The sequence below is a fragment of the Rattus norvegicus genome, chromosome 3, assembly GCF_021556685.1.
Source record: "Rattus norvegicus strain SHRSP/BbbUtx chromosome 3, alternate assembly SHRSP_T2T, whole genome shotgun sequence".
Taxonomy (NCBI): domain Eukaryota; kingdom Metazoa; phylum Chordata; class Mammalia; order Rodentia; family Muridae; genus Rattus; species Rattus norvegicus.
In genome coordinates, this window is record NC_141536.1 from 110,001,355 (window position 1) to 110,029,069 (window position 27,715).

General features: G+C 38.3%; 2 long non-coding RNA genes across 2 annotated transcripts in view; one reads left to right on the forward strand and one right to left on the reverse strand.

Annotated features, from left to right (window-relative positions):
* LOC147995660 (uncharacterized) overlaps positions 1–27,715 on the forward strand; it is a 110,694-nt gene that overhangs the window by 25,429 nt on the left and 57,550 nt on the right. The window lies entirely within an intron of this gene.
* Positions 13,411–16,158, reverse strand: Dmdl1 (dystrophin like 1). The gene is given in 1 exon segment (NR_176851.1): positions 13,411–16,158. It is a non-coding gene; the product is annotated as a dystrophin like 1 (long non-coding RNA).

Here is a 27,715-nt window from a genome sequence, read left to right on the forward strand (position 1 = left end):
AGTCCAGCTAATCCAACAATGGCTGGCTATAAATGGAAAGTGCACGAATCCAGTAGTTGCTCAATCCACGTCATCTGAGTTTTACTATATACTGAAATTCCAAAGAAGTGTGCTCTAATGTGGTGAAGGAATAAGCTTGCCAGTAAGAGGAGAGCAAGCGAGTAAAGAGCAAAAGCCTCCTTCTTCCAAGTCCTTATGTAGGCTTTCAGCAGAAGGCATGGCTCAGATAAGACCTGGATTAAAGGTGTTTCTCCTTACCTCAAGGTTCAGGATTGTAAGTAGACATTCCCACTTCAAATTAAGCAGAAACCCCTCATAGGTGTACCCTCCACTTTTAGGTTTTAGCTAATTCCAGATATAGTTGACTAGCCATCACAGAAGCCTATAAAGGCCATTTGCAAGACAAATCAGCAACTAATAAAGAAGCCTCTGTAGCTGTCAATAAAATTCCTGAAACTTATGACGAAGTTTGCAGTAAGACATGGATAAAGTCAGTACTTGTTTTAGTTATATATGACCATAGCTGTGTAAGGTTTCACACTGAATTCTTGCGAGAATATGTATAAATATTGCCTTTTATTCAGAACTTTAAGAAACACTTTAAATTCCATAAGAAGTTTCTCCTCTCAGGAAAGTTTGGTTCTTCTACTTTGTTATTCTTTCCTATTGTTCCTGATGATTTGTAATTACTAAAATGGGAAACAAAACACAGATGCCTAATTTTCTCTCTCACACTGGCATTTGCATTGGCCTGCATTCAGGGAGTCTTTATTAGGGATGTCTTCCGTGTCATCGGTTCTATTATCTGCGGGGTGGATGTTATTCTTTTCTTCTTCTGATGCAGATTCAAATGATTCTATTTCATTTCTAAGTTTTTTTTTCTCATCTTAACAATTGTATTTCTAATGACTTTGTTCCAACTCTTTGCGAGCCCCAGGGCCATGCCTTTTAGTGAAGATTACATATATTTTTCCCCTAAAATAATTTTCCAAATGTAATAGAAATGATTTGTTTTAGAAAGTTTACCTCACTGGGGATATAATGATATGTACATTTGCATTATGATTTCAATGGTTAGAGAGAGGACAGCCTAAAGAGAGCTTTTTCTCTAGCTACAGATACATCTGATTGTGCTGTACAGATTGTATGCAGTCCCACTCACACCTGCTTGTCAGATTCAGCAGGAAGGGAAATGGTTTTGCATAAGCTCCCGACTCAATGATGAGTGCTTTAGGATTGGCTTCAACCTTAGTTCTTTACTCACAGAAGCGACTTTATTCTGCCTTCACCGCAGGATTCTGGGGCTGGTTTTATATTCAGACAAATTACAGGAGAGAAAAATACAGTAAAAAAAGTTTGGCTTATGATTTTGTGATTTGGTTCTAACAGTTGTAGTTCCTAATTTGTTATTTTTTAGTGCTATATTTATATTATACAATGATGTTTTAATAAATCTTTTCTCTGTAATATAGGAGTCTCAGGAAACTGTGGTGGATTCTGTCTGAAGTAGATTTTTAACCGGGACATTGAATCAAACTACTTCAATGACTGCCAGAAACCAGCAAGACTTCCTTATTCTTGATTAAATATCTACTTACTTACTGTTTTTCTCAATCACCCTGTAGAACAGCCCTATCCCTACCATAGTTTGTTCCCCTAAAATGTGATTCTAAGCACTTTTGCCTGAAAAGCCTGCAGAGATGACTTTGTATAAGCAAGGGCTCAATTTCTTATCCACATGGTTAATGTCTTAAAAACGTTAACAGAATCTTTTCATAGTATACATTTTCTTTACATTTTTATGAATAATATTTAATTTATTTATTTTGGTAATACTTTTTTATTAGAATGTATGTTCTGGTCCAGTTTGCTGCAACATATTTGAAATTACTGAATATTTTTGAGGACTAGTATCATTGGTTCATACAGAATACCTTCTACCCTCTCCACCCTATGAATTTTGCATATTCGTAGCTTATATCCAAATACAAGTTTTAGAGCCAAATGTTTGAGACTCCAAGGCCTTTCCTATTTATTTTATGATCTCTAGGCCACGAGATAACTTTTGGTTGACAATTGAAAATTTCATTTTCATGAGAATGTTTCATCATATTTTTTAGTGTTGTTATATCCTATAGGTATTTTTTGAATAAATTCTAGTCAATGCTTTTGTACTTTGGTTTCAACTATACATTGGATAGTTTTAGAATCTTCACTTACATTATAACCACAAAGGTCTGCATTGTATGACTAAAGTATAGTCACTTCTTTTACGCTTTGCCCATTTAGAAATTAATTTGTTACTTTTTTAGTCAGAAAAGTATTTTTTTTCAGGTAATTCAAAACTTTCCTATCAATGGCCTCATGGAATGGCTTAGCAAGTGAGAATCAATATTTCTCATTTGCTGTACAAATGTGCAAGGCCTATCAGGGTCTATAAATAAAATATAAAGTTACCTCAATGTATTCTATCCAAAACCAAAACATATCAATAAGCAACTAAATGCAAGACTAGGATCCTAAAGTTTTTAGTAAGCAAGACCTCAATACCACATAGTTAACTTTCAAAATTAAATATCTTTCTGCATTCGCTGTCAGGAATTTCAAGTATAGCTCACTACTTTGTGCTAATTAAGAACCCGTGGATTGGGAATAATAGCTCATCTGCTTCAGTGCCATGGAATTGGCCCCAAAATATTTTACAGAGCTATCATTCTTTAATTATAGCAATCACAGAAGTTGTTTTGCCAAACAGGATAAAAGTAAATTAAGTTTACAAAGATCATATTGACTTGTGGAGAGGATCCAGAGCAGATGTTGGCAGAGCAGAAGACTGCAGAGACATCCCAAATCTCAGAGCAATGTGGAGATTGCAGAGACTGCAGGGACAGTCCCTTCACTCAGAGCGTGAAGAAAATCAGGATAGCAACAACAGAGGTTTGCACAAGTCTTCTCCAGACCCACAGTCCATAAACATACTTTGTACTTGAGCCGCTTTTCCTGAGTGAGTCACTGCTTCCCTATCTCCTCTTTCTTTAGCCTCTGTCATCTGTAAATCCTACAGCCTAGCTCCAGACCTGTGGCTGTGAATCCTCTTCACTCAAGAGTCTCTTTCATTCCTCATTATAAACTTATGATTTGGGAGCCATCTTTCCTTGGTTCAATTGAATAGATCTTCCATTATCATTACATGACTACAACAATGCCAGTTGTGCATGTCTTGCACAGGCCTAGTCTAAGAATGGCCAAATTATCACATCAGACACACAACTCATGAAAGAAGTCCATGTGCTCAGGTTAAATCACAAATACAAAAACAGTAGAAATGGCTCAAACGGCATCTCTCCCACAAAGCTCTCAAGACCTCTACCACTGTTTTCTAAAGAGACTTTCTTAGATGCACACCAGGCCACAAAATTTAAAATATCAATCATTAATGAATTATATAAAATACTTAAGTAATTTAAAGAAGACATGAACAAACACCTCATTAAATTCCAACATGGTAACACTAAGCACTTGAATGATGTCCAAGAAAATGCAAATATACACATGAATGAAATAATGATGATAATTCAAGATTTGAAAATTTTCAGTAAAATTATACATACATTGAAGAGAATATGCCAAAAATGAAGGTCTAAATGAATACTTTGGCATGGACCAGAGTTTTAACAGAATGATAGAAGAAACACCCAAATAGATACAAGAAGTACAGAGAACCCCAACAAGACAATTTTAAAAAGTACCTCACAGCATAACCAAACATAAATATACAGAATATAGTAAAAGTATGGAAAGCTGCAAGAGACAAAACACAAGGAAAAACTATCAGAATAGCAGCCAATCTCTCAGTGGAAACTCCAAACGCCAGAACAGCCTAGAGCAATGAGCTTCGTGTTCTAAAAGACCATGACTGCTACACTAGACTGTTGGAACCAGAAAATTTATCCGCTGTAGTGGAAGGAGAAAGAAAATCTTTCTACGATCCAAACAGCCTAAAAATTCTTCTCCTAGAATAACAAAAATGCTCAACAGAATACTAGCAGAACTATTCCAAACTGATGAGAGGAATAAGTACAGCCAAGAGACTCTAAATGAAAACAAAAGAAACCAAATCCTAATGAAAAACAAAAGAAAAATACAAATAAGCAATAAACACCAAAGTAAAAAAAAGAGTCACTTCATTCTAATCAAGGGATCACCTACTCAAGAACATATCACAGTATTAAACATATATGCACCCAAACTCTGGTACACTCAATTTCATAAAAAGCATTCTAATGAAATCAAAGATATAAATAAACATAAAACTAATAATTGCAGATGATTCATTCAGCACTACACTTTCTCCAACAAATACAAAAAAAAATAAATAGAGAAACCTTAGGATTAAATAATACTTTACATCAAATAGACCTAACAGATACTTCTACCTGAATTCAGCAGTATACACCTGCTACTTAGCAACATGTGGGGACTTCTCTAAAATAGACCAAATGCTGGGACAAAATATATCTTAAAATACAGAAAAATCGAGATAATTCCATGTATTTTATCTAACCATTATGCAATACAACTTAATATCATTAGCAATTAAAACTCTAGCAAGTGTATAAATTCATGAAGATTAAATGACTCATTACTGAATGATGATTTGGTCAAAGAAGAGATAATGACAGAAATAAAAATATTTCTAGAACTAAATGGAATTGAGCATAACACAACAAAACCTCCGGGGCACGTTAAAAGCAGTTCTAAGAGGAAAGATTATAGCCTTAAACACTTATCTACATGAAATTAGCTTTGGATCCCCTTCCCCTAGCTGAACTGCCTTGTTGGGCATCAGAGGGAGCGGATGCGCTTAGTCCCTTCTGAGACTTGATGTGCCAGGACAGGTTGGAACCTATGAGGAGCTTCTCCTTCTTTGAGGAGAAGTGGAGGGGGTACTAGGGGACGGACTTGTGAGAATGGGAGGAGAGGAGAGAGCAGGGCTGTGATTGGGATGTAAAGTGAATAAATAAACAAAGAAATAAATACAAACCAATAAGTACTAAAATAAATGATTTAACCATCCAACTTAATCCAAATCCAAACTCAGTATATGAAAGAAAATATAAATAAAAGTAGAGATTAATGAAATATGAAAAGAGAAAACAATATGACAGACCCTTGGCTTAATTAATCCAAAGGAAGTAAACGTCTCAAATTAATATAATTAGAAATAATCAAGGAAACATTTATGATAGACAAAATATTATAAGGGACTACTTAAAACACGTATTTCAGTAAGCTGGAAAATCTGAAAGAAGTGTTTATTGATTCTTTGATTCATCCAAACAATCAATATTAAACCTAGAAGAAATCAACAACTTAGATAGACCCATAACAAATGAGGATGCTGAAATATTAATAAAAAGTCTTCCACATCCCAAAACAACAAACAGACAAACAAACAAAAAAAAAACCAAAAAAAAAAAAACCAAAAAAAACAAAGTCCAGACCCAAATAGATTCACAACAGAATTTTACCGACTTTTAAAGAGCTTTAATTAATGTGTCTTAAACTAAAAAAAAAAAAAAAAACAAAACAAAACAACAACAACAACAACAAATGAGGATAACTCCCAATCTTGTACTATGAAACCAGTACTACCCAGGACTAAACTGTGTAATGTTTCAACAAAAATATAAATACAAAATTATAGAGCAAAATCCCTGATGAAGAGATATACTAAAATTCTCAGTAAAATACTAGCAAACTAAAGAAAGGTACATATAAAGAAGTTCATCCACTATGATCAATTTTATCCTGTAAATACAGGGTTGGTTCAATATATGTAACTCAATAATCATAATGAATTATATAAATGAACTTAAACATAAAAATACATGTCAAAATATGCAGAGGGAGCAGTTGACAAAACCCAACATACTTTCAAGTCCTAGTGAGAGTAGGATTGGAGGGAATATACATAATAAAGGCTGGATATGATATACCCTCAGCCAACATTATCCTAGATTGAGAAACATTAAAGAACTTTCAATAAAAGTCCATTTTTCCACTCTTTTCCAATATAGTTCTAGAAGCACTAGCTGGAGCAATAAGACAAGAAAAAATTGAAGACATACAAATATAAAAAGAATAAGCTGAATTATCCCTAATTACAGATGATATGATATTATATGGAAGGGAGTCTCAAAAATTCTACTAGAAAACTTCTAGAAACAATCAATATTATAAGCAAGAGTATAAAATCAAGTTATAAAGCTTTTGAATATGCTAACAACCAATACACTGAGAAAGAGACATTATTGTGCTATATCATCATTTTCAATATCATCAAAGACAATGAAGTGTCTTGGAATAACCCTAACCAAAGACTTGAAAGAATTTTACAACGCAAACTTCAAATGTCTGCAGAAAGAGATTGGCAGGGATACCAGAGAATGGAAATGTATCCCATGTTCATGTTTTGGTAGAAGGAAAAAATGAAGCAGGGCAGAAAACAGTGTCAGAACAAGAGAGAACTCAACCTCACAGAAGGCTTCAAATCTTCAGAAGAAATATTGTGTCTTAAGTGTAAAATTGCATATTACCACAATCTTATCTCACTATTGATTGGGTCTGTTCTGAAAAGACCATGACATCCTCCAACAGTCATATGCAAAAATGAATACCAGGGGGTGGTCATCCAGCCAGACCTTTTAAAGCTGAGTGATAAATCCTCTATGAAGTAGCTTCCGCTGTGACACTCAAGGATGCCAGGCATCAGATTGCAATCACCTACACAGATTGCAATGAGGTACACAAAACTCGGTGCTGAGAACCAATTCCAAAATTGCTTTTTGAACATTGAAATATCGTGCTGTCTATAGATAGTTAACTTCAGTAGTTGTAGATTTTGATTCTATTATTCTCAAACCAAGGTGTGCAATATTGCTCAAAGTGTGGGAAGCATTTTTAAAATACAGGATATAAACTGGTGTCCACTTTAGGAATTACTGTCCACATAGAATTTTATGGCAGGTTTTCCTATCGAAGTATGAATCTTTCCCTACCATAGAAATTTGATTTGGAAAACTAATCTATGAAATGAGAACATTTATATCATAGTATTAGAATATTATACCTAAAGGTGTGAGCTGGTACGCAATATGCACTATGGTACCACTTGAAACATGTTTTTGACATAGCTGTAGATAAATATTGGTACTGTGTTATTTAGAGAATATTTTCATATTTCATCAGCTAACCCATACAGGTTGTTTAATAGAAATATTCTACTGTAAGGTGTTGCTAGCAGAAAGAGGATGTAGAAAGAATCTTTGAATGAGCTCCTCACATTAAATCTTACAAAGACTAATAGTGAGCTGATAATTTAAACTTTCAGTTTATGCTGAACCAACCTCCAGACATTGCTTAAAGCAGTACAGTTAGAGGAGTATTGCCTCATGTCAGCCACCATACACACATCTCACTCTGAGTGAGGATTTTGGCCCTAGATTTCTTCTCTTAGGACTGTCTAGCCTGGCAATTCCTGTCCCATTGATAAAGGCAGAGGTCACTAGAAGCCAGAGGCAACAAAGGAAAGTTTCAATTAAGCATACATCACACTGGGAACAGGGCAAGTGGAGCATTGAGTGTGAAAGACATGTATTTGACTGGGTTCATTTTCTTCTGAGGCTCATTAGAGGAACAAAGAAGACAACATACATGTCATATCCAGAGCCAATCTCTGGCTACGCTAATGGTACTCACCTCTCAGAACTTTTCCTTCACCTGCTTGTACATCTCCAGTCACATTCTGCATATTTCCCCAACAGATTCTCCAAATGAGCATTTCGTTGACTTTTCTTGATCAACAGCTAAAATGATATTCCTTTTTCACCTTTCCAAGCACAATTTTCCTTTCTGTTTCTATGTGGCTTTGGATTTGTGCTTCATAAATAAGTTCTTATGGTAATTTTTGTCATTTTTCTTTTTTTCATCTTTATGAACTTGGGTATTTCTTATTATTATTATTTTTTTTTTTCGGAGCTGGGGACCGAACCCAGGGCCTTGGCTTCCTAGGTAAGCTCTCTACCACTGAGCTAAATCCCCAGCCCCGGGTATTTCTTATTTACATTTCAATTGTTATTCCCCTTCCTGGTTTCCAGGCCAACATCCCCTAACCCCTCCCACTCCTCTTCCCTATGGGTGTTCCCCTCCCCATCCTCCTCCCATTACCACCCTCCCCGCAACAATCACATTCACTGGGGGTTCAGTCTTAGCAGGACCAAGGGCTTCCCCTTCCACTGGTGCTCTTACTAGGATATGCATTGCTACCTATGAGGTCAGAGTCCAGGGTCAGTCCATGTATAGTCTTTAGGTAGTGGCTTAGTCCCTGGAAGCTCTGGTTGCTTGGCATTGTTGTACATATGGGGTCTCGAGCCCCTTCAAGCTCTTCCAGTTCTTTCTCTGATTCCTTCAATGGGGGTCCCGTTCTCAGTTCAGTGGTTTGCTGCTGGCATTCGCCTCTGTATTTGCTGTATTCTGGCTGTGTCTCTCAGGAGAGATCTATATCCAGTTTCTGTTGCCCTGCACTTCTTTGCTTCATCCATCTTATCTAGTTTGGTGGCTGTATATGTATGGGCCACATGTGGGGCAGGCTCTGAATGGGTGTTCCTTCTGCCTCTGTTCTAAACTTTGCCTCCCTATTCCCTCCCAAGGGTATTCTTGTTCCCCTTTTAAAGAAGGAGTGAAGCAGTCGCATTTTGATCATCCTTCTTGAGTTTCATGTGTTCTGTGCATCTAGGGTAATTCAAGCATTTGGGCTAATAGCCACTTATCAATGAGTGCATACCAAGTGTGTTTTTCTGTGATTGGGTTACCTCACTCAGGATGATATTTTCCAGTTCCATCCATTTGCCTATGAATTTCATAAAGTCATTGCTTTTGATAGCTGAGTAATATTCCATTGTGTAGATGTACCACATATTCTTTATCCATTCCTCTGTTGAAGGGCATCTGGGTTCTTTCCAGCTTCTGACTATTATAAATAAGGCTGTTATGAACATAGTGGAGCATGTGTCTGTTATATGTTGGTGCATCTTATGGTAATTTTTAATCCAGAAAGTTGTTACACCATCAGAAACTCAAGAAGGCTAACACAGAAGCCATAGGAACTGTTAGGACTAGTTCCAACTGTTAGTTAGGAAGATGGGTCATGTTTACCAACTGAGAAGACTCAAGTGAACTCATGGTTTTGTTGAAAGATTGTTAATCATGGAGCGAATAGTGGCCAAGGTTGGAAAAAGGTCGGTATTAATTGTCTGTACTTGGTGAAAATTTGTATACTTTCCCCTAAGGTAACACACCCCTAAAGCAAGTACCCCATTAAGTATTTTTAGGTTCAGATATAGAAATTGTGTTGCTAGTTTTGGTAAAAATTCCAAGTCATAGTAGCTATATGGGCCTGTGTCCCACGCGCGACTTTCCGCCGGCAAGAAGCACGCGAGACATAGAAATTCTTGCTATGAGTGATACTTTATTCCTATCTCATGGAGAAGCCCCGCGCGCAGGCTAGGCGCGCCTATTTAACCCTCGCGCACGCATCCACACCTGATTGGTTGCTTACTCATGATCTCATCAGGCACGCCCTGAATGGGCAAAGACCTGGCAGGAAGGCACTCTTGCACATGCGCACAGTTAACTTCCTGAGAGGGGGGCCAGCTGGCGCAGCGAAGGCTGGCACCATCTTGACTGACTTGGCCTTCCACGTGGGGCGCAGTGGAAGCCAGTGCCATCTAGTGGTGGCGCATGTTATTGCGGCCCTCTACATCTCACCCTTATAATTTATATAATTTTATAGCAGAAATGATCACCCTATCGCGTGCAATGAGGAAACCTCAGCGATGTGCAAGGGCTGATCAAAGGAACACTGAGTCTCTCTCAATCCCAGTGCAATGGATCCACAGATCCATGGGGTGCAGGAGCAGAGAACTCAGATACAGAGAGTATCCCTCTCCTCCCAGTGCAATGGATCCACAGATCCATGGGGTGCAGGAGCAGGGAACTCAGATACAGAGTAAATCCTGAACAAGATAACCAAATTCCAGGTGAGGCCCTTTGTACAATGGCCACAAGTGTATGAGTGAAATAACGGCCTTGTCACGTTACTGTTGAGATCTGAGTTTGTAAACCAACCATGGTGTGAATACTGATCCACAGCATAGGGCTGCATCAGACAGAGCCACTCCCGATAAGTAGTGGGCACCTCATATGGTCCTCCTCAGCTGTTGCCACCAAGGGCCGTGGTCAAGCCACTCCTATAATAAAATTTTGAATTCCCAATTGTTAGTAACTACTCCAGAAAGTTCACCCACTGTACTTGCCTAACAATAGATTGGGGGAGGGTAACTCCAGACACTGCAGACACAATGGCTGCAGCAGTAATGGCTGCTACAATAGCAGCGAAAGTGTCAAGGTCTTTTCCAGGACAGTTCAGGATCAGTAATTCTTCTCTGGAACAACCAGCAGACAATGGAACCATTTCTGAGATCCGTATAACCAGGACAGAGTTCTCTAGTCACTGTAGCTTTATACAGGTGGCTTTCTGTGAAGCTACAGTCTATAAAATGACAACACCAGTTACCAGTTAAGGCAGCAAGAGTCACCAGGGAAATGAAAGGACAGGGGTAACAGCTGGAGTCCAGTCTTCTCCAGGAAGCAGCAGTGTATAGAGTCTGAGCGTAGGCCACAATGGGACGGGAACACACGCAGCGGTAACACTGACTGCAGCAACGGCAAAATCTCTGTGATGACAAAGGATGAAGGGGAATCTTCTATCTTCCTCTCAGGGCAGAGGAATGACTCCAGGGACCCGAACCAGGAGAGCTGAATAACCAGGATCAGCAAGTCTCAGCAACCACCTAGGCAGCTGGCACACTCTTGTAGCATCCTGTAGAAAAAACACAAACATTCCCTCTTCCCCATATAAAATATCTGGACAGGAACACGTCAATAAGTGGATCTCTCTATTTCACCTAGGCAGAAGTATGTCTAGTTGTAGGGTGCCATAAACTTTGGCATCCAAATTTTTAAAATTGAAATAAAAGGAGCATTATTTAGCATACATGGATAACTCCCCCTTTTTATTTATTAAGATATAGTAAAGATATTATTTATTAAGGTAAGTCCTCGAGGATTAAATTGAGGACACTGAGCACTTGTATTTATAAATTGACTTGTATACCAAATTATTGTCTCCAGCATTATTGTTTTGAATATATAAAGAATAAGATTTTTTGATTAATTGTTTTTATGTAAGGCCTATAATCTGTCTGGAATCTTGTCCTCCCTTGTTAAGGAGCCCAGGCAATCCAGTTTGAGTTCTTAAATGTCCTATAAAGGAACAGTATTTAGTGTTCTTAACCACTAAGCCATTTCTCTAGCACCTCACAAACTTTATTTACCTAAACATAAGCATTAATTAGAAATGTCAAATCTTGTAAATATTGTCCAGATTCAGTCTTACTAGAAATCTCTGAGCTGGCAGGGTGAGGCTGGGAGTTGAAAGTAAACAAATGGAGTCTTCCTCTTTTCCTGAGGGTGTGTTATCAACTCTATTACCATTTTTAAAGAGCTGGGTCTATGATTTTGTTTAGTTGTCTGAGCCAGAGCACTGAAGGGACAGTGAGTTGTCAGACATTTACACTGAAATCACTCACTGATTTCATGTAGAAAACTTGCCTCTAATAAACCATTAAGTAATTTAAATCAATTGTAAACCACAAGCCACACATTGGCTATCAGTATATGAATAGAAAGCTTGATTTTTTAACATTTTAAAAACAGCGGCTAAAGCATGGAATTTAATAATCTGTGCTGAAGCAGCAGAAACTCAAGAGAATAAGCAAGTGATCCAATCATATCTGTAGCCTTTTCATTAGATGAACCACCTATAAATGTACTAAGCGCATTTCCTATGGGTTGTACGCACAAATATGTAGGAAGTACAAAAGCATGTAAAGAGTAAAATTATCAATTTTGTCTGAAAAATTTGTATATGTAATAGGCCAAATATCAGTATTTTGTAATAACCAATTAAATTGCTGTTTGGACTAAGGTATGTTTCACCAGGTTTCTTTTTAAAATACTTCCATGACTCTAGCCTACAATTCTGTATTAACACAGCTGAAGTTTTATCTCCAATGTGCATAACAAAGACCTAAGTCCTCTGGTAAGGTGAGGTACTTAGCCAATTAACATATCTTTAGAAGCTTAGAATTAGCTTTAAATATTCTTATCCGGAGTAGTGTAACAGCTACTCCCCAAATATTAAAGCTCATTTTGAGAGCAAAGTTTTGTAATAAAAATTTCCATATACATTGAAAGATTTAAGTTCTAACTTCTTACACTGAAGAAGCAACAAAATTATATAATATAAGGCTTTTAGCCATTCTTAATGATATCACTTTATGGGCTCTCTAAAACTATAAGCAAGCTCACGAAATGAAAACTCACAATTGTTATGACGAAAACAAATTGTATAAAATCAATCCTCTAAATCTGTCTTGAAATGGCAGTTGGAGTAAGGAAACTGGCTGTAATGCTCTCACAAGTTCTAAAACCTCATCAATCCTTATAAATCCTGTAACAATCTCTACCTGTTTGATTTTTCCTTAATTAAAAATAAGTTTGAGTTAGTCAGTGTAACACTGGCAATCCTAAATCACAATCTTTAAGTTCTCTTTGTAACACCAGAACACAGCCACGAGGTCACCTGAGTTCTGAGTACGTGACTAGGCAGCAGTTCTCCGGGCAGTGGAAATTAGCATTAGAATACAGATAACTTCAGGGCAAGCCACAACTTTGGAAAGTAAAACTCAACCTCCAACAAACAATCTAGTCTCCAAGGCACCCCAGGTCTATCTATTATGTTACAAAGTTTGACTGTCAATTCTCTCCAATACCTCAACAAAAGGACAATTTCCTAAATTCTTGTAGAAGCTTGGTTTCTAGCATAAGAATTCCATAAAAACATTACCTCAATTTAGACCTGTCTCACTAGGGTGGCCCAATGTCACAAGTTGTCTAGAATTACTTCATCCAAATTACCAGCTTTATGTCAACTTTCTGTTACCAGTATTATACCTTTTTAACCATATCCAATAACTTGAAAGCCAATAGTCCACAACCAAGGCAAGCAGAGCATATTTATACATTTAAAACCAATGAGAAACAAAATTGAAGTGGCTACACCTATCTTTAACATATAGACCAAACATCATTTTTACCCTTTTACCTATGATTTTAAGAGAAGCACCTTGTCACCTGCTGAGTCAAGTAATAAGTCAGGGATTTTTTGAAGAGAAACAGCTATCAACTCTTGTATGAAGAAGCTGTTGGCGCTTTTTTTTTTGGTTCTTTTTTTTTTTTTTTTCGGAGCTGGGGACCGAACCCAGGGCCTTGCGCTTCCTGGGCAAGCGCTCTACCACTGAGCTAAATCCCCAACCGCTGTTGGCGCTTTTAAGATCAGCTCGTGTAGACGCTTAGCTTCTGGTCAGCTTCTCCAGCTAATCTAGACACCTGGCTCTAGGCACAGGGCTTCAAAGACCTGATTAAAACTGTTTTTTATTCATTATTCCTTTTTGAAATGAGTTAAAACCAAGTTAAGGTGTGCACGACCAGCAGGTAAAGTTTTTACCATTTTTTCTTTTGAACATGAAACATAAAACTTTTAGACAACGAGAAACAAAAACCACAGACATACACTGACAGACATGGGGACATCCTGGTGCACCAGAGACAAACAATAGACAAAGAGGGGAAAAAGCCAGATGGTGTTCACGGCGACTATCCACTCGAGTGGAGTTGATATGGGCGATGGATTGTCTCAATTCCTGGACTAGTCCACCAACGTGTTGAAACCCAATTCTGTAAGACACTGAGAGATATTATCTGAGCAGTATGACCGACATTCGCCAATGGTATGGAAGTGAAACACAGCCCTGAGTATTTTTACTCACAACCCAATTACATTAACTCTATCAGGCTGTGCACGGGCACTGAGATGTCCTTTTGTTTGATTCTCCTGAATAAATTTTCAGGCGGTCTGCCTCGATCAGATCTGATCAGTATGACTCTGTAAAGCTGTCGCGTCAGTGCACGGACGCCGTGGCGTCCCGAGAGCCGGCGCCGGAGCTTAAGTACACCTTTTACAGGCATAAAGACAAAATTTTTCTCCCAAAATATTGTGTTCTGTTTATCTCCTCCCTTGTTCTCTCCCGGGGCATTTTTTCCCCACTCTCCCTCTCCCTCGGATCTAAAGTCCTCGAGAGGGTCTCTTTTCTTAAGTGCACTTTTTCCCTTAAAACTCTTTAATTCGTTCTCTAACCCTGTTTCTGACGCACTGTCTCGCCCTTCCCCCAACGCTCTCCGCTTTGCTGTTATAGCTGAGCAGTTCCCACGCGACCTCCGAAGCCGTTTGGCGGTAGCTAGAAACTCAAAGGTCAATAGAAAAAGCCCAAGGGTTGCCAGAGCAACCACAGCGGCACCTGCCGCGTCCGGCAGGGGACTGAGTTGGAGCAGATCAAGGCTAGCCATGGTCTCTCAGAGTTTTTTACCTGTATTCCATAGCTTCTGAATTTCTTCCGTGAAACGGAGGCCTCTCGTAGCGCCGGCGATGTTTTTGTCCCGGGTTTCTCGGCACCAAATGTCCCACGCGCGACTTTCCGCCGGCAAGAAGCACGCGAGACATAGAAATTCTTGCTATGAGTGATACTTTATTCCTATCTCATGGAGAAGCCCCGCGCGCAGGCTAGGCGCGCCTATTTAACCCTCGCGCACGCATCCACACCTGATTGGTTGCTTACTCATGATCTCATCAGGCACGCCCCGGAATGGGCAAAGACCTGGCAGGAAGGCACTCTTGCACATGTGCACAGTTAACTTCCTGAGAGGGGGGCCAGCTGGCGCAGCGAAGGCTGGCACCATCTTGACTGACTTGGCCTTCCACGTGGGGCGCAGTGGAAGCCAGCGCCATCTAGTGGTGGCGCATGTTATTGTGGCCCTCTACAGGCCTGACTCAAATTTTTGAGTGAAATTCCTGCTGAAGTATATGGCCTTTAACCTGGAAATTACACTCTATGTTCTCTGGCAATGATACCTGTGCATAGTCAGTTTCCTTCCACATTATGGTAAAACCCATCTTTAAGGTTTGTTGGATATGGCAAAAGGCATAGAATTCAACTGCTAAGAGTACATTACAAAATGTCTAATTGTTTTGTCTTGACTCCTGTAATTTATTAAATGGGTTGTTTCAGCCAGGTATTTTGTAACAGTGGTGTGAAATGGACTGTAGATGAAGTCTGGTTCTAACAAGTCACTAGGAATGAGCTTAGCTATAATTCCTTTTTCCTCCTAAGGTCTTCAGTTCACTGGAACTCTGGTCTGGCTCAATGACAAACTCTCAGAACATATTGTACCAGTCTGGTCTCCCCTCTGACATCTTCTGGATTAATGTCTCTTATAAAGCATACCATTTTATTGCTTTATGCTTAGTTATGCAGACACTCACTATCTAGCATAAGTAATTGGTACACTGCTTAACATACCAGCAGATGGCTCTCTGTTTTTAAATTTCACTTCTGTCATGGCAAAAGTCTTCCTGAGAAGAGATCAAGAGATAGCTCAGCAGGTAAGAGTGCTCTGTCCTCTTGTAGAACTCCAGAGTACAGTTCCAAACACTATATTCATCCACCTTCAACTCCAATTCCAGGGACTGTAACATCTTTTCCTGGCTTCTATGGACACCTGCATGCACACATGCACATGTTCCGGCATGCGCGTGCACATGCATACACACACGCGCACACGCACGCACGCACGCATGCATGCACCCACCCACGCAAACCAAAATGAATCTTAAAAAAAAAAAAACAAACCTCTTCCTACTGAACTCTTTCTGTCAGCTTTGCTTGTGACAGTAGTTTTAGATAAATAAGCCAGCTGCAGGATAATTTTCTCAGTGTTTGAGGAGCTTCCCAACACTACTGAGGAAACAACTGTTCAATCCATTTACAGTTTGCTTTTATGCCAAATAGTGAAAATCCATTTTTGAGTCTGTGGATATCAAATGAGGGCGGCATTCATCATATTCTGTTCTTTCACATGAGATTCTAATGTGGCAGGAACCCCCATCTCATTGCACTCACAATTATTGATCATTACATCTTATTGATTTCTGGTTGCTTGGGTCTTTCTATAGAACATGGGTCTTTATTACAAGAAACAGGCTTACCCTCCGCCATGCATAACCACAAATCAAGTGAAAGCTCTTTAGGTGAGCATCACCCTGAATTTATATGTGAGCTCTGCGTGAATTATCCTTGTCTTCTATTTCTGCATAACAAGTTAATATGCATAAAGTGGGGCAAATTTATTATCATGAAGGTGGATGTTGTGGGCATACATTTGCTGTGTCTGAAATCAAAGTATTGGTGACTCCATTTGAGTCTGCTTTTCAAAGGCTCGCTCTGTTTGTGGACCTCAGATCTTCAGTTCCAAGAGGCTGCTTGCTCTCCCATGCCATGAATCCATCTCCTTGTGATGGCAGTTTGTTTCTTTATGGCATCAAAGTATCTCCTTGCCTTCGCATTTCTCAGATTCTTTACTCTTTTTGCATCGTCCTCATTGGTTAGGCAAGCATTCCCAGACACCTTTCTGATGAACTTACCAGGAACCTTAATTATATATGTAAAATCCTGTCATCGGTGCCAATAATGTAACTAAATTAGGGGAGTAAAATCCTATTATTAAAGAAGTATTCTTATAACAAAGGATGTGTGTGAGAAGTCAAGAACCAAAGACTGTGATTCTCAATGTTTTCTTCATCTTCAGATATGGGTGGCTATCAGTCTGATATCAACACCTCTCCCTGCTGTTCATATTTTGTTCTTTAAGTGATATAAATGACGATGTTCTAAGGTGGCCACAGTATTCTGCAAGGTTAACATGGTGGGAATATATAATATGAAATGGTTGGTAGTGTTCCTTAACTGTTTTGGAGTAACTTGTTAATGACCCTTATCAAGATCTGTGCTACCTCTGAAAACTGGTGTTACTGAGGAAGGTGTTTGTGTGGAAGAATTTAGTAATAAGAGTGTCTTTACCTCCAATGTACAAAATTTCAAATGTAATTTTTAATAATTAGTTTTTTTTAAAACAATTGTTTTCCCTACTAAGGTATTCTAGCTTAATTTCTATTACTGGGATGAACATCATGATTAAAAAGAACTTAGCAGGGGGAAAGGGTGTATTTGTCTTACACAATCTTTCATTGAGGGAACTCAGAGCAAGAACTCAAGACAAGAGCTAGAAGAAGAAACCACAGAGTAATGCTGCTTACTAGCTTGCTTCCCTGACTTGTTTAGATACCTTTTCTTCATAGCGCAGACTTGCCTAGGTTTGATCCTGCCTATAGTGGGCCAGGCCCTCCTACATTATTATCAGTTAAGACAATGTCTCACAGACAATATGATTGAAATGATCTCCAGATCAGATGCTCTCAGAAATTTTGGGTCTTGCTAAGTTGAAAATGGTTGCTAACAAAGACATAGTTTATTCTCATAAGAACTTTATGCATTTTCTTATCTAGAATACTCGGAAATATAAAGGAAAAAAATAGCTACTTATTAACCATCCCCTTCAGATAGGAAACTAAGTAGAAGCACTTACATGTTTGAATTTCCAAATGAGACTCTGTGTGTGGGTATGCGAGGAGTTTAGTCCATTTGTTATGATATTGTAACATGAATAAATAATGTGGCTGTTAATGTTATCATGGGATAAGATTGATGTTTGGGTTTATTATTGTGCTATGTTGTATTATAATTATGAAGATTTAAGTAGGGGTCGGTTGTTACTTTGTGTTGTTATGACAAAAATACCATGACAAAGCAACTCAAGTGTTTATTTTATCTCACAGTTCAAGATAAAAGAAGAGTCCATCATGGTGAGAAAATTAAGTCAGCAGAAGCCTGAAGCAACTAGTTATGATAACAGCCCTGCAGCACTCAGCTTGCTTTCTCCACTATAGGCAGTAAAGAATTCACGCCCTAGGGAATGGAGTCACCCACAGAGGGCCTTCTCCCATGGGGTTCCACAGTGTGCCAAGCTGATAAACACTGTGTCAAGTTGATAATTAACACTAACCATAATGGGTACCATGTCAGTTAACACATTAAGAAATGAAAACAAAGCACTTCCTCTTGGATTAATCTGACAAAAAGGAATCCCAAATTTGAGTTCTGGACTTTTTTCCCTAAGCCGTCTTTCTACAGTGTGGTTACTGGCCTGACTGTATTCTGCCTGCTGTATGTCTGATCAGTTCGGCTCCTTTATCAGTGAATTGTCTGTATGTCTGTTGAGCCCCTGAATCCATGACTGTCCCTAACAAAAGGCTTTTCTCTGTAGTTACTGAACAGCACAGAAAAATGACAAGAGAAAAGAATGTGGGAATTTTTCTTTAACAACATTTTACAAAGCAAAAAAATTACTGACCTCTGACTCAGAATAGCAGACAATGGGGCAAACAGATGTTGCCAACTTATATCCATGTTACCTGAAACATTTATGAAAGATGGTTACTATATAGGGTTGCTTCAAATCCATTGGCTGCTTCAGCAAATGACTACAGGAACCCACACATACATGAATACTTTACTCTGGATCAGCACATAATTTATGATTAAAGTTCTACATTAGCCTAGGTTGTAAAGGGTGATTGCATGGCAAATTGAAGGCAAACTAAGGTTGGTTATCGTGTTCTTGTGAAGACAGGATGAACTTTAGTAGTTTGAGTACACAGTAAGATAACAGGTTAAGTGTCTTAAATGGTCTCAAAATTTTTTTTAATTAGCTTCTCTGTGACCAAAAGTCAGTCTTTTGTGAGTCAAAAGATAATTTTATAAAGATGTATCACCACAAGTGATAAAGATCCCCGAAGTTACTATTCATGCCACATGGGTCACAGGGAGTAGTAGAGAGGATGAAAGCTCATTGGTTAGTAGCTCGGACCAGCCACATCTGAAGTGTCAGGCCTGTTATTTCTAAGAGAACAAAGCCACACCCCATAAAACAGTGGCATTCTAGATAGTCCTGAGCCGATCATTTTTAAATTGCACATTTAGTTGATTCAAATTATTTGAGAAAACATTTGCATATGGATGACCAGTTAGAATACAACTCAATCTCTACTACGTCATGACACTTGCTTTCACTCGTGTGGAAGCCACATAAATTGGTTACAGAGGTTAATACTCAAACTCAAAGTAGGAACTACTTCTTTTTAGACATCTATGAGGCATAAAAATCAATGAGATTTTGTACTTGGTGATATTAGGAGAGTCTGAGTCTAATTTTAACGTGTGATGATTTTCTCTGATGATTTTTAGAGAGGTCAAGCCTGTAGAAGGAGGGAACTGATCTATCTCCTCTTGTTTGCTTATTGCATATATCTCTCCCATTAGCAACACCCCCTCAGCAGGGAGTGCATTTGTTACAGTCATCGACACTGAAGTTCATAGACTACATCAGGGTCTACATTCATGGGGCTGGACACTCACACGTTTTCTGTGATATCCGTTCCGATTGTAGTTCACACAGGACTGTTTCACATTGCGAATGAGCTTTTGTGTTCTGCTTACTCATTTCTCCCTCTTAGGACTTCCACATGATTGATCTTCACCTGTGCTCATTGTTTTCCCTTTCCATCATGTGCTCTCTTAGAACTGGATACTTCTCCTCAGTAATCATGATGATTAGGTGCTGCCAACCTCGGATGCTTTGCTATTTCCTGAAGGTATACATATGCGGGGCTATTTAGCTGCTGAGCATGCTTGTAAAGGACCATGATGGTTAGGTTACAAGGGGGAAGCATCACACTAAAAATGGGCAGCACATTCTGGACCATATATGAAGAAGAAAGTAGGGCGAGTTCAACCACTCACTCTCTGCTTCCTGATTATGGATGTGATGTAAGCAGCATCCTCAAGCTCCTGCTTTCTTGACTTATCCACCATGATGGGGACCTTTTTCCCTCTAAGTTGATTTTGTCAGAATATTTTATCACAATAAAGGAAACCACGATAGAAATGAGCATTTTTATTTCTGCTGTAGTTTTCATAACTTGAGAGTTCATTTCTTATAGCTACGAAACACATTCTGGTATACAAGGTTTATATACCCAAGGACACCTTGGTTCCTTCCTTGTTTTGTCAGTTATGAATAGAGCTTGCATATATCACTACAAGCAGACTTTTGTTTTTGTTTTAATTAAATATCGAGAAGCCTGATTCCTGGGTATACGGTAAGATTATCTTTAAATTTGTAGCCAATCACCAAACTGCCTTTCAAAATGGTTATATCATTAAATGTCCTCATCATTAATGGGAAGAGATTTTGTTGATCCACATCTTTGCTAGCATTTAGGGATGTAAGTGTAGTAGGAGCTCTAATTTGTGTTTTCTAATTGCTTATGATATAGAAAATCTTTTCTTGTGTTTGTTTGCCACATTTCTACTGTGGTATTATCAGATGAAGCTCCTATTTTAAAATCAATTTCTGTCTGTTGGATTTTAAATTCTTTACATGTTTAAGTGACAATACTTTATTGGAAAGCTTTCTGCAAACATTGTCTTCCCTTCGGAGGCTTGTCTTTTAGTTTCTTGAAAGTGTCTTTCACGGAAGAGGAATTTTACATTCAAATGAAGTCCATCTTATTAATTCTTCTTTTCATGGCTTGTGCCTGTGGTGTTGTATAGGAAAAGATGTTACTAAACCTAAGGTCATCTAGTTCTTCTCCATTGTTATCCTCTAAGAGTTTTATGTCTTTGAATTTTAAATGTATACTTTTCTTCTGTTCTGAGGAAAGTTTTGTGAAATGGACAAGGGATGTTGTGAGATTGATGGCTCTGCACATATAGTTGGATCGCCATTTATTGTAAAACTTTCTTTGCTCCAGTGTGTTGCCTTTGCAATTTCATCAAAGATCAATTAAAATATGTGTCTGTTTTAGGCTGTCAATTCTGTCCGTTGATTGGTTTATCTGTTCTATCATAAATGCCATATTGTTATTATTGCTGAAGATTATATTGAAATAGAAGTTGTGTAGCATAGTCCTTCCAACTTCGTTGTTCTTCAATAATGTATCATTTATTTTGGGTCATATACCATATACATGAACTTTATAGTCAGTTGTAATTATATAATAATGGCTGGTATTTTGATTGAGAATACATCAATTTATAGAAGTTTGAAAGAAATGCATTGTGATAGCATTGAGACTCAATGTTCATAAACACAGAGTATCCTTCCATTTCTTTCATTCTTTTTGATTTATTTTAACATATTATATTGTTTACATCCTATATATTTATACCTGTGAATTTCTGAGGTTTTCTCATATAAGTTGTGTTACAATTTAAATTTCAGATTCTAGTTTTTCACTGCTAATGTTAGAAAGCAGTCAACTTTTCTCCCTCAGTATCCCAATACTTGCTATAGTGTCTTACTTTCAACAGTTTTCTTACGTGAATAATCATGTTAGGTATAAACAAAGAGAGTCCATCTCTCCCTTTGCATTTGAGATACTTCTTATTTATTTATCTGTTTAATTGATGCAAATAGGATTTATAAATATAATGACAAAAGGGAATAGGGGAGAAAAACGTCTAGAGAAGAAAACAAGTAGACAAACACATCCACTGAGATCGGTGGGTAGGTCTTGGATTGGGATGTAAGGGATATGCACCCTGTCATTCTGGAGATGGTGGTATGTCTTACTTTATATTGTAATACAAATTCCAGAGTCACTGATGAGGTAAAGAGCCTAGAGAATGAGAAGAAAATCTTCGACAGATATGTATGAGAGAGGAGTAGTGTCTAGAAGCTACAAAGCATCCCCCCCCACAATACCCACAATAATACCTATAAAACAAACTACCAAATTACAAATGAGCGACATATCCAAACAGTGCCAAGTGTGTGATTTCTCCTCAAGAATTGTTGGTTAGGGAGACCTCAACGTCCCAAAACATACAAGTTCTTGCCACTTCTTTTGTTTACCTTCAAGAATTAGATGAGAAGACACTACTGCTGATGACACTAAAACCTTGGTTAAAAGGAATAGAGAAATCAAGGTAGAACTCAACTGGAATCTCCCTTTCTGCTAGCTACCTTTCAAATGTTGGAAAGTGCTATTCAGATTTCTGGGGTAGAGACGCATAAAGTTCACTCAGTGGTGCACCCTGTGAGCTATAACATCACCCAGCTAAGTGGGGTGGCCTCACTGCTATAGTACTGATAACACTGTCATTGGTATAACCAGCTGCTTTTTGCTTAGGTTTGAGGCCAGTATCATAGAAGATAATCCATTCTTGGTTCTATAAACATTTTCAAAAGGCCATGGCTGGGCAGGTTATGTACTATAGAGGAGAAACGGACTATTGTTGATTAGCTAAGCTGATATGGCATCAAATGGCCTTCTCAACATTTATGTGTGTACCCACTAACAAATGCTATTCTGAGAAGTAATTAGAGAAACTTTCCACTTCAGTGAATAGTGAATAGTGGCGATTGCAGACTTTTGACTTTCAGGTGATGAAAATAAGGGACTCTTATGTAACTCTCTTAAAGGCTCAGGTAACATTGTAGAAGAGAAAGTAGAAGAGCTGGAAAATAAGGAGAAATGTTACTAAGTGATGTTTTCCGGGCCTGACACAGCCACTGTAATCATGATCTCATTGCAGCCCAATTTGCCTGCACTGGGCCTGTCAAAAGTCAGTTCACAGGGGAAAGGCTTACAGAGCCCAGTCAGTCTACCATGATCAGTTGGCTACTGATTCATTCTGGGGAAGATGGAGTCATTAGCTCTTCCACTGATAAGTCCACCAACTCCACTGGAGAATTCAAAACCCATAGTCACACAGATGACCCTGGACAAACTCACTGGTTCACAAAACAAACAACATGAGAGGAACATAGGAAGAGGATTGGTAGAGAGGAGGGGGAAAATTGACAGGAGAAGAGAGATAAAAGAATGCGAGGGTAAGAGTAGTCAAAATGTATTAGATATGTCTATCTATATCTATTTATCATATATCTATCAATTATCTATCTATCTATTGTCTATCATCTATCTATATATGATCTATCTATCATCTATTTATTTATTTATTAGATATCAATTAAGACAAATATTAAAGAAAAGAAACATTGGAATTAGAATGTATTGTTTACTACATGTTTTGATTTCTTAGCTCTGTTGATTAAAATGCATTAGCTATTCACAGGCAAAGTTGACAGTAATAAAAATCACTATTGTCTAGCATACACACACACACCCACACACACACACACACACACACACACACACACACACACACACTTCAGTTCGAGTTTTAATCTTCAAGGTAATTATCAGTTCCTGACTAAGCTATGAATCCAGATATTTCCCCCAGGAGTTCCAGGAGTTATATTCTTTACATGGGAAACAACTTGTTGTTGTAGACAGCAAAGACGATGTCTATAGTGAAAACCAACAGCACTCTATCCAGGTCCCCTTAGATTCTTTTTTGAGGCTCTCTTAGATACGATGAGATGTTACACAAAGCCTCTGCCTGCAGCTCTTATTCACAGAACTGTTATTTTTCAAATGTTCAAATGCAGGCTCAGAAAGCTAGAAGTGTCTGGTTGTTTGCTCCCTGGCTTCTGTGCAGTACCCTGCTTAGTGAGTGGAATATAAGTTCCCTCTGAAGGTTTGGCCAGTGTGAGGCAAGAGACCTAGACTTTCATTTTATCACAGCCCTCAGTGTTCCTGAATTGACTTTATGTCTTGTGTGGTTTTTTTATTCCACTTCTTTACTCATTTCCCCCAGAAACAGATTTTTAAATACATGGTGTGCATATGCATTCCTGTTTCAGAGTCTGCTTCTGGGAAATGCAAACTGAAGACATTGGGAAAAGTCCCATATATTCCAGGAAGAAAGCAAAAATAGAAATTTAAAGTTTTCTATAATTCAATAGATTGGCTGTCAGCAATGCTAAAATCAGGACCCACGACTGCAAATCAGAGATAGAGAATATTTCACATGAAAGCATAATAAATACCTATGAGCATTTTGGTTCTCATAAACTGATAAGAGTAAATAAAATTTACAACCATAAAAATGCTAATCCTGAGATATTAAATACTAACCCCTGAGATCTAGTCAGTAAAATCTGATATTGGAATCCTTTTGAGGACAAGTAATTTAGGTACTCTTTTTTTCTTTTTCTTTTGTTTTTATTCACTTTACATCCTGATCACAGCCCCCTCCCTCCTCTCCTCCAAGTCCTATCCTTAAAAATCTCCCCATGGGCCCCTCCCCTCCTCCTCAGGATAAAGGATTCCCCCCTTGGGTACTACCCCACACTGGGACATCTTATCCCAACAGGAGTAGGCACATCCTCTCCTCTGAGGTGCAGCCAGGGAGTGCAGCTAGGAGAAGGTGATCCAATTGCAGGGAACATTGACCAAGGCAGTCCCTGCTCCACTTGTTAGGGACCCACATGCTACAAATGTATAACAGGTCTTAACCTGGACATATTCCAGGTATAAGGTGGCATGGAAGCTATACAACCCCCCCCCATCTTGTAATGCTGTGCAAGGTTCTTAGGGAGCTTGACTTTGTCCGTGTCCAAGAGGCAAGAGGATAGAGCCTTCAATAGTGTAAGAGAGCTAGCTCCCAGAAGGATAAATTTACCCCATAGAGATCCCATGAAATCACTGTTCAAAGATTCATGTCACCCATGCAAACTTTCTTGAGAAATTTGTGCAAAAGTACCTGCAAAGTACCTGTTCATTCCCATGGTTCACCCACTGGTGGGGGTAGCACAGAGACCCATGGTATAGGATCTTGACTCCTTTTTATTGTTGTACCCCCAATGCTTGCTTTTATTGCAACAGCTTTGTGCTTTCAATAATATATCATATCTTATACAGTTAAATTCTGCTTCCTAAAGATGCAAACTAAGATATTGATTGATTATTTCCTTGGAGGCAATCACAAGTACTCAAAACTAGCTCTTAGAAAAATGATTGAGTATATTACTGTATATCAAAATTATTTAAGTATGAAGGTAGCATAGATCATTTTAGATACAGCACTGGTTTATTCCATACTTCTTGAATTCTGAAGGATGTGCATGAATATTATTATTTCTCAGACTCTGGGAGCAACAGGAAAAGAAAAAAATTAAACTCAATACCTAAGTACTTGTGAATAATGAGATTATGAAACAGTTTTGATGAAAGGATTTCTGAAACAGTAGACAAATATGAAGAAACAGGGAATGAGACCCTTTCAATGAAACAACAAAGAAACTGAAGCAAAACGATATAGTCACACACACACACACACACACACACACACACACACACACACACACCCCATACTTAACAAATGAAGAGAAGACATTTTCCTTTCTAAAATGATCCCTGCCACAGCATGTCTGTATAACAGAGCATTAAGAAGGGAATCTGACATCGATATTAGGAATTTCTTAACAAACTGTCATGAAAAATATGCAAAACCAGTCAGACTGTGATGTTAGCAAACTTTCTTGTAGAAACTGGATAATACAAGTAAGCCCAAAGAAGATTAGGCATGATTAGAGTAATTTAACAAGCATTCCCTAATATAAAACTTGATTCACAAACAACAAAATACAAAAATTTCAGTCTGAGTACATTGTAATGCATTATTAATTAACAAGGTAACAAAAGAAGTTCTTTGGGATAAATCACTCATAAACAGTTGTGGCTTGTTTGTTTAATTTTTTTCTTAACCTCATTCAGAAGTTTATATATATATATATATATATATATATATATATATATATATTTTTAAGGACACGTTTATAGTAGTGTGAGAAAGGAAAGTGTGTGGAACTTTATTCTTTGTTAGAGAAGAAGGCAAAAATAAATATTGAACTCTAAAAAGTGTCTTTGTGTGGGGTTTGCGGAGGTAGCAATTAATACAAAGTAAGTTAATAAAAAATGAATTAAATACACACAAGGACTAGAAGTTTCAGAACTTGAAGATATGAGAAACAAATGACTGGTCATTAAATTATAAAAATAGTCAGAGGAGATGACTTCATCCGTGAGGCATTACTTGCACAAGCATGAGTCCCTGAGTTTGGGCTCCCAGTACCTACTAAACAAGCTGTGCACAGCATCATGGGCCTATAATCCCAGCGCTGGGGAAGCACTAGGGGAGACACCTCCGTGGAGATTTGGCAAGCCACACCAGCTGAGCCAGATAAAGTTCAGAGAGAGACTTGGACTTAAAAATTAAGGTATAGAGTGGTTGACATCTCACCCGAACCCCCTCTGGAAATTAGTTAAGGTCAGTGTATGCTATTGAAGGAAGATGCCCATATGTCCTCTGGGCTGGTGAAAGGCAAACAGCTGAGCAGGTATACAGGTCTTAAAGCCACGAGGCTAGAGTGGTATAAAACAGTGTGCGGCACAAAAGCTGCAGCGTCTGTGTCAAGGTGACCCACGTGTAGCATGTCTACTTTCTGTTAGTGGCATCTCAACTCCCCTTATGTGTGGGAAATGTTCACACCTGAGTAGCTGCAGCTCCTCTGGACTTGTGTCTCTCTGTGTCATTACAGATGATCAGAACCACCAACAGCACAGACAGTTAAATGTCTGCTTGGAAAAAGGAAGGCTGATACCTGATAGTGTCAATAAGCAGTTTTAAATCTACTTAAATAATTTCTGAGCATAAAGATTCAAAGCTCCCTCTTGTTGAATAAAGCATCACATTGTTATCTGCATGGGGTAAGTTTGGCACAAAACCACTACAGAGATGAGAGATAATAGAAACTGTAGGTAAAATCCATTAGCTAATTTTGCTAATCTTTCCAAACAAATAAAAAACTGCGTTTTCTTCACATTCGGTTCTATATGTGGGCATTAATCCTACAGAAAAACCGCACAGCTCCTACGGTGCCCTTTCCACTGCCCTCTCAATCGAGTTTCTTCATTTATTTGTTGAACAAACCGGAAAACAAAATCGTGTTGGAAAAATATAACTCTATTGAACATGCTTCTATTATGTTTCTATTCTCATTGTTTCTTAAATAAGAGAATAAAATGACTACTCACCTAGCACTTTCGTTGTGCTACATAGCATAGATTGCCAAAGATGATTAAAAGCATATGGGATAATGTGCTTAGGTTGTGTGTGAATAATATGCTATTTATATAATGGATCATGGTATCCTCAGGCTGTTTTGAAGCCAAATCTCCATAGAAACTAGAGGAAATTGATGCATATATGTAAGGATGTAGGTTGATGTCAATACACAGGTGAGGGCTGGCATCAATTAGGTCAAGGCCATGATTGGACAGTAAAAAAAAAAATAAGGCGGGGAGAGGGAGAAGGAAGGAGAGTCAAGATGGAGATGGAGAAAGATGACCCAGATTAAGGTGGTTTTGAATCACCAAAGTAGTTGGGATGGATGTCTATAGGCAAATTTATCTTATGTAGGTGGGCAGTTTATATCTTTATCAATTGGTTGTAAATTTATTGTGTGGATGTATTGTGGATTGAGAATTTAACATATAAATCTGTTGGGTTACAATTTGTTGAGTCTTGATTTTATTGGGTAGCTGGGA